Here is an 8,304-nt window from a genome sequence, read left to right as displayed (position 1 = left end):
CATGCAGACTCACATGCACAAAGAACAGCAAGAATCTCACAGGAGCCAGATTTTTATACAAGGCTCAGGGGTATTGGGCTGGAAGCTGGACGTGCAGTAGAGATTTATATCCAGGGATAATTGTAAAGTCCAGCCTTGTCTGTTATATCAGTGGTTCATTCATCAATAAATATTTATTGACTACCTACCATGTGCTAAACAACATTCTAGGCATAAATTTCCCATTCATGGGGTTTATATTCTGTCAGGGAGTCAGATAACAACCATGCAAATAAATAGATAATAAAGAATTTTAGGTGGTAAAATCAAAGAGTAATGAAGTAGAGAGTGAATTGGGGTTGTCAAGAAGTCTCTGAGGAGATGACCCATAAGGTGAAGCTTGAACAATGAAACAGACTGTCACGTGCAGAGGTCCTGAGGCAGAAACAAGCTGGGTGTGCTCACAGGATGAGAAAGAAAGCAGGGCAGCTGGCACCTAGAGAGTCAGAGACTGAGTCGTGAACTGAGGTAGTCAACAACGAGACTGAGGTTCTGGAGGCCAACGTGAGGAATTCGGCATCTGTTGTCCACGCAATAAGATGCTGTTGAAAGGTAATAAAGATTAAACAAGCTGTTCTAAGGAGAAGGAATAGCAGGCAAGGGTGGAGGCAGGGAGACTGGGGTGGTAATAGTAGAAGTTAGCAGAAGCCCAGAGATGAGATGGTGATTTACATTAGGCTTGGGGCAGGGGGTGGGGGGGCAATTGTGAGAAGTGGCGGAAGCAAGATTTCCCTCAGAGGAAAAGCCAACACAGGATTTTTGGGAAAGAGGAATCCCTTCAAGATTTTGGCCAGACATACTGATGGATGACGGTACCATTTACAGAAAGAAGAGGAGGTTGGGGAGGATAAAGAACTCTATTTGGGGCGAGCTATGTGTCAGACTGGTAGACATCCAAGTGGACATGTTGAGGAAGTTGTGGGATATACAAGTACAAAACTCAGGGGGAACATCAGGTCTAAAGGCACAGACCTGTGAATGTGCTTGAGAATCATCTGGAGATCTGTTTAAAATGGTGATTCCCAGGCCTTGCCCCTGGTGACAAGAGGTCTGGGTGGGTGGGATTTGCACTTCTAATTAGCTCCCCAGATAATTCTGTAAAATCCTACCCTCTACATTCTACTTCCTCTGGCTGACACTAATCCACTAAGTTGTTCTTTAGTTACTTAATATATATTTTTCACCTTAGTTTTAATTTTTTACATGAAAATGTAATATTACATTATGTGTTAATTTAATCCTGTTATCAATAACATAATGAAATATTATATCATATTTATTATATATTTATTATATGATAATATTTATGTCTTAGTTTGTCTAGGCTGCTATAACAAAATACCATCCTGGGTGGCTTAAACAACAAACATTTATTCCTCATAGTTCTGGAGGCTGGGAAGTCCAGGATGAAGGCATTGGTGGATTCGGTGTCTGTTAAGGACCTGAATGCTAGTTCACAAAGTTGCATTCTCATTGTGGTCTCACATGGCAGAACATGCAAGGCAGCTCTCTAGGATCTCTTTTGTAAGGGCATCAGTCCCAATGATGAGGGCTCCATCCTCATGACCGAATCATCTCCCCAAGCCCCCCACCTCCAAATACCATCACAGTGGAGGTTAGATTTCCACACATGAATCTGGAGGAGACACATTTAGTCTATGTCAGTAGTCATATACTAATACAATATATTGGTTATATAATATTTTAATATATGTAATATATTGTAATATATTAATATAATAAATATAATATTTAATATAATTTTAATTAATGATATAATTGTTATATATAAAATATATTTCCCATATTTTTCCATCTTATTCACAAAAATATTAAAGATATGAAATGCCTTTTAAGCAAGTAAGGTTTATCTTCAGAATTTCCTCAGCTGTCCAACTTCTAACTTAAAAGAAAGAAATGAATTATTTTTACGAACCCATATATTTCCCTAATAAGCAAACCTTTTTCTACTTCTAAGAGCTCACACACCTTGTGAGAAACTGTTCCAAAATTTGGCAGGGATCAGCAATTTTGGTCTTCTGTGTCAGAATTCTCTTTTTTTGAAATCAAGTCAGAACTCTCCTCCCACCCTCTGACACCTCTGCCATCCTCCATGACTTTTCAGTCGTGGCTGACCAGTTCTCTCACCCCCACCTCACACATGCAAACTGATTTCCCCTCAGTGCTCTGTAGTCATCACCTGGGCCTGGACACCTCAGTCCCTGAGTTTATCTGAAAGCCGCACACTGGCCACATCCTTCCAGGGCCTCGCTGTCTGAAGCACATTCCCCTGGAAGGAAACTCAGAAGCTCATAGAACACACACCTGTTTGCTCTGGGACAGGGCTTCCTACTCAACAGCGGGCTTATTCTTTTATTCTTTTTGCTCCCACTGCCAAAAAGATTTCTTTCTGTTGTTCTTTCTGAGTTCTTTTTGTTAGGGGGTGGGGTGGCTATATTTGATTTCATTGGACTCTGATTTGCGTTGGGATGCTTTTGCAAACCCCAGCTCCTTCCCCAGCTTCAGCCCTCCTGACACCATGCTTCCAGCATCACACATTTTCATGTGCATCTTTGGCTTGGCACCCCTCTTTCCACATGGTGCACACATTTTTAATGTATCCTCTACCTTCCAGGCACCTACACATGCTAATTATCACCAAAGCAGATGTTTTAAAATATCCCTATTCCAGGGCAAACATTCACAAACCATTCTGGAATAGCTGATGGGTCCAGGTTTCCACATATGCCAGCCTGGTCAGAGAGCTTCTGTGAGGCTGTTAGCATCATTCCACAGCCTTTGTCACTATTTAGGTTACTGCTCAGGTGAGGTCAGGGGAGATATGACTCAGGTCCAGGACCACTGACCTCAATATCTCCCCAAGGCTGGTTTAATGGTTAAGATAAAAGGAATTCTGGAAACAAAAGTTCCGGGAGATTTTGCAGTAGAATAAATGATGGTGGTGAACAGAGACATGTACTTGTCATTAAAAGTGGCATGTTTATGGGGTGCTGACACAGTTTATGGGGTGCATGGCTTCGAGTACCAGCCAGACCCATGCTTTTCCTAATGTTTTCAGCCTTTCCCCAAAGGTTTGGACAACACAGCTGTGATGAAGCTGCCAGGGGAATTCCTCCAGTTGGGAGTTGTTTTTATATTTAACCACTGGTCCCTTTCCCAGCCAGCACTCCCAGCACGAGAGGGCATTCTCTTTAGATGTGACCCAGGGACTAGGACCTTCACATCACACAATTCTGAGGGGCCTCATTCACAAGGTGTTCCACATGGTGTCCCACTGGGCACTGGTCCCACTAACTAGAGTAAGGATGGCACGTCCTGGAGTTGTCGTGCCCCTGGTTCGCCCTCCACCTCTTATTCTCCTTCCAATTATCCCATGAGCACAGATCAGTCAGCTACTGCGCTTATAAGCACTTGACCCCAGAGAGTGACACATAATAACACAGGTCCTGCAAGGTGGCTACAACAATGATTTGCATGGAAATAGTATTATACAATCCACTGGGTGCACCTGGTCCTTGCCACACATCTCAAAAAATTCCTGGCAAGGACCATAGAGCAGGCACAACTGCCCTATTTTATCAAGAGGGGTCCAACAATTCTGGTTGGACCAGAATTGGTCCAAGGTTAACTCAAGGTTAATGTTCCATGGTCTTGGGCTTGACTATCTCCTTCTCTGCCCAGTGCTCTTTGCACCCCATCCCCTCCTGCCAAGACTGGCCTACTTGACTGCAAAATCCTAAGTGCCATTTCTAGATCTAACCTGCTGAATGCTTGCTTTCTGGAATTTCCTCAATGATGTTTCAGTCCTTTAATTTAGACCATGGCTTTTTATTAACAATGAAATTCATGACTTCACCAGCCCAGCTTCCTTAGTGCCTGTATTATTTAAGACCTCTAGGACTCTATGTAACATAAATGCAATCTAGCCAGCTTTTCTATGAAAGAGGTGATTCAGGATATCTCATCTTGTTCAAAGTACAGAATGCAACTTGGTCTCAAAAATAAGCTGGAAAAATTGGTCTCTGCTCTCTCTTGAATATGTTTTATTCTTCTACAAAATAGATTGCTTTTCCCAATGTCTCAGTCTTCATGCTGAAGCACAGCCACCAAAAGCTTCAGAGATTTATCTACTGAAAATGCGGGTGCTTCAAGAAAGATCCATCTGTTTCCTATGTGTCAATGCCAACTCTCCTTAGGAAGTGAGTACGTGGCCCAGCTTTGGTCAAGTGTCCATTGCACAGATCAGGTCCAGCTAGACTGGACAAGTTATGCTGCACAAGTGTAGCCCCATAGCAGGCCCCAGAAAATGGGGAGTAGGAAGTATGGGGGATAGACAGGAGGACTTCACAAGGTCCCCACAATCAGAAATGCTCCTAACCAAGCTCCTGACTGGAGTGTTCCAGCTGGATCCATTTGCACCAGGCCTGTGTCCCTGGGCAGAGCTTTATCCAGCTCCTACTCTGGGTTCTGATCTGGGTCCTCTTACTTGCCCACTTTACTCACTTTACCGTTTACTCTCATTTCCCCCTGTGATGAGTGAACTCAACATTCTTCCTAGCCAAGCACACAGACCACAGGCAAAAGGACACCATGTTCACCTCTGTGTCCCCAGGCCCACCCTCACTCTGGCTTTCATGCTCACAGTCACTTGGCCAGCCCTCAGCAAGTTCCATGCAGCCTGGCCCAACAGGAAGGAGACTGTGGAATCTACTCCAGCCCCCTAGACTTCCCTGCCCAGGCAGCCAAAATTCAATGTTTCTCATCCTGCCTTCAGTCCATCCTTCTCACTTTTCACCCTCTATACTCGTCATCATGTACTTACTCTGGACTTCCCTCCTTCCATCTATGTGTGTGTCTGCTTAGTCACTCAGTCGTGTCTGACTCTTTGCGACCCCATGGACCCTTCCAGGCTCCTCTGTCGATGGGATTCTTCAGGCAAGAATATTGGAGTGGGTTGTCCTGCCCTCCAGGGAATCTTCTTGACTCAGGGCTCAAACCTGGATCTCCTGCATTGCAGGTAGATTCTTTACCATCTGAGCCAGTAGGGAAATCCCCTTCCATCTATACCCTTTTCCATTCTCCCAAATCACTCGTGTTTGACTTATCTGTCATTTTCTAGCCAATCATAATATGACCTTTCTCAAAACCCACATTTTTAGCCTACACACACACACATCTGTGTGTGTGTCTACCAGCTTCACACACACACATCTGTGGACAGCAGTTAGTCACAACTCAGTAAGAGAACACAGAGTAATGCCCTTAGAAGAAAATGGCAATTCCTAAAGCAAACTGTATGTTAATAAAGTTTCAAAAATTTCAATTTTAGTCAACCCTTACAAATGGATAATGAAGTTAATCTGAAAGAGTAAACACTTAGGACACCTGGGAAATTTTCGAAAATAAGATATAATAAGAGGGGAATTTGTCCTACCAGATTCAAATAAATGTTAAAGGAACTATAACTAAAACAACATGGTATTGGTATGGAGAGAATGGAACAGAGAATGTAGAAACGAATCTATGAATATATGGATGTTTAGTAACTGTTAAGTATAGCATTTAAATTTAGCAAAGAGGGCTGACTCATTAAATAGTGTAAAAGCTATTACTAACCATTTGAAGAGAAACAATAGGTTCCATTCTTATCTATTTTATTCTTATAAACAAATGATTTATTAGAATTTTCAACATATTTTAAAAACCACATAATTACTAGAAGTAAATATAGGATAGCATGTTTATCATCTTAAGATAGAAGATAACTTCCTTATCAGGACACAAATGTAAAAAATCATAAAGGATAAAATTCACAGATTTTATCAAAAAATATAAAGTGTCTATTGATAGAGCACACCATAAATAGGATTAAGAAATAAATAAAACACTTAGACAATTATTTCCATCTTCTATAGTGAACATATTATATAATAAGAAGCTATGATTTAATAAGGAAAAAAGGAAAACCCTGATAGAATATAGTAAAAGATATGAATAAAGAATATGTATACCTATATAAAAAGATCATTCATATCATTATTAATCCAAGGAACAGCAAATTAAAACAATGAAATAGTTTTATCTGAGCACCTAGCAAAGAGCAAAGGCGAGCTTAAACTTAAATGAAAGGACTAATTCCCATGTTGGAGTATGGAGAAGCAGTCACTTTCATATATTAACTGGTAAAACTAGAAACAAATACACAATTTTAAAACAACTTTCTAACCTATGTGAATATATATAAATTTGATAATAACTGTAAATATTTTAATTTCACTTTTAGGGATTTATCCTGCAGAAATACTCTCATTGGCGTCTAAAGATACATGGACCAAGATGTTCTTAGAAACATTATTTGTAAGAGCAAAAAATTGAAGGCCATTTCAATACTCACCAGAAAGGGAACAGTAAATAAATTATGATCCAACTATGCTCTGAAATGCCAGAAAAAAGAGTTAAAAATGATTGAGACAGATGTGTATTCACTTCCCCAGAGAAGTATCCATGGTATATTATTAAATTAAAAGACAGTCATAAAACAGCATGTATAGTGCTATTCCATTTATGTAAAATAACAACATATTTGGATATTACTAGGAAAGAGCCTGAAATGATATACATCAAGCTGTTAACAGTGGTTATATTTAGAGAGTGAAAGTATGTATTTATACATCTCTATTATTTGAATGTTACAAGATAAGCTTATATTCTGTCTCTATTCAGAAAAATATTTTCTTTTAAATCCACTAGGCAAGTCCCCCTGTCTCTGGCCAAGGTCCACCAGGTCACCTGTCAGAGTCTTAAACTCATTGATACAGGTATGACATCATCTTTCAGCAGCTACATCTGGGGTGTCCTTCAAATCTGCCAGATTCTGCAAAGATGTAAAAATAGCCATTGCACTCAGTCAATCCTTGAAGTGGACTTGAAAGAATTGCACTGTGACGAGCAAGACCAAATGACCAAGTTTTGAATGGAATAATGAAAAGACGTCTTTTCTGCTTGAGTTCAGAAATTGCTAAAAAAAAACTGTGTGTGTATATATTCTAAGCAAACCCAAGAGGGTCTGTCTTCCTTTATCCTTAAAAGTCAAAGAGAGACTTCACAGGCCAAGAATCTTGTCTCAAGCACCTGAACTAGTATCTCAGGCCTGGGTCAAAAGGAAGATATTAACAGACTGATAGTTAGCATCCTTTCAAAGGTTTTTCAAGTAATGGCAAATGATTAGAAGGAGAGCATGTTAAAAGCATTCAGACAGATTTTCCCTTGAATCAGGGGTGGGGGTAGGAGAGTGGGGACGAAGACTAAGATCTCACCCTTTATTCCCCACCCCTACATTTGATTTTGTCATCAGCTGTTCGTTATTAGTGTGGATTCTCTTTTTTCCAAGGAGATTCATCTAATTTAATTGCAAAACATGCAAGATGGGCCATCCATCTTGCCCCACTGCCCACATAAACAATACGGAAGGGTGGGCGGTTTCCTCTGGCTTCATCTCTGGGAGAGCCCTTTCACTTTTAAATTAAAGAAATTACAGGGTAAATATGGTAACCACAATTAAGATATTTTTAGAAACATAAAGTCCTCTGGAAGACATGACACTAATACAGGTATTATGATTGAAGTTAGGAATTATGGTTATTAGAAGCTTTGCAGTTTATGTACCTCGTAAATCTAATCGCTTCACACATTCTGTGATGCTGTTGCTATATTTATTGCAGACATCTATGATGACAGACAGTACCTTTGAGAAGGGCCAGATAAACAGAATCTTTTACATACTCCAGTTTCTTGGTGTCTAATGGATTCACATCATGGTGAGAAAAAGGCTTCATTAAAGGAACAGCACCAGATGCTGAGAAGACGATTTACCACGGAGATTTGATCTGAGTTATCTGCTCCTGTTTAACGGCAACAGTGCCGCTCCACTCCCGGAATCCTGAGCACAGAACAGACAGGGAGGGGGCCACGGGTGTCAAAATGCAGGGGAAGGGATGGAGAGGCTGACAACTCTGTAGATATAAAACTTCCTCTGACAACTCAGAAACCATCTGGAAGAAATGGTATATATTAAAGGCTGACGGTGTACATTATGTGTCCAGGATCCTCAGGAAACCCCATTGTTATTCAGAAGGTATCTCAGGGAGGAATGAATTATACAAAGTGACCCCCAAATCCTCCTCCCCCTGATATAGCTATACCTGAGTGATCTTGAGGAGGAAACAGAATGAGGCAGGGAGTTAT

At 40.7% G+C, this 8,304-nt stretch overlaps 1 long non-coding RNA gene across 1 annotated transcript; it reads right to left on the bottom strand.

Moving 5' to 3' along the window:
* Positions 1-1,390: 1,390 nt before the first annotated feature.
* Positions 1,391-7,982, bottom strand: LOC110142544 (uncharacterized). Its single transcript, XR_002315337.2, has 3 exons — positions 7,805-7,982; positions 6,455-6,494; positions 1,391-1,675 (listed from the first exon to the last, which is right to left on the bottom strand). It is a non-coding gene; the product is annotated as an uncharacterized lncRNA (long non-coding RNA).
* Positions 7,983-8,304: the final 322 nt, after the last annotated feature.

Source organism: Odocoileus virginianus, chromosome 13 (assembly GCF_023699985.2).
Source record: "Odocoileus virginianus isolate 20LAN1187 ecotype Illinois chromosome 13, Ovbor_1.2, whole genome shotgun sequence".
Classification (NCBI taxonomy): domain Eukaryota; kingdom Metazoa; phylum Chordata; class Mammalia; order Artiodactyla; family Cervidae; genus Odocoileus; species Odocoileus virginianus.
This window is presented reverse-complemented; position numbering and strand designations above follow the sequence as displayed.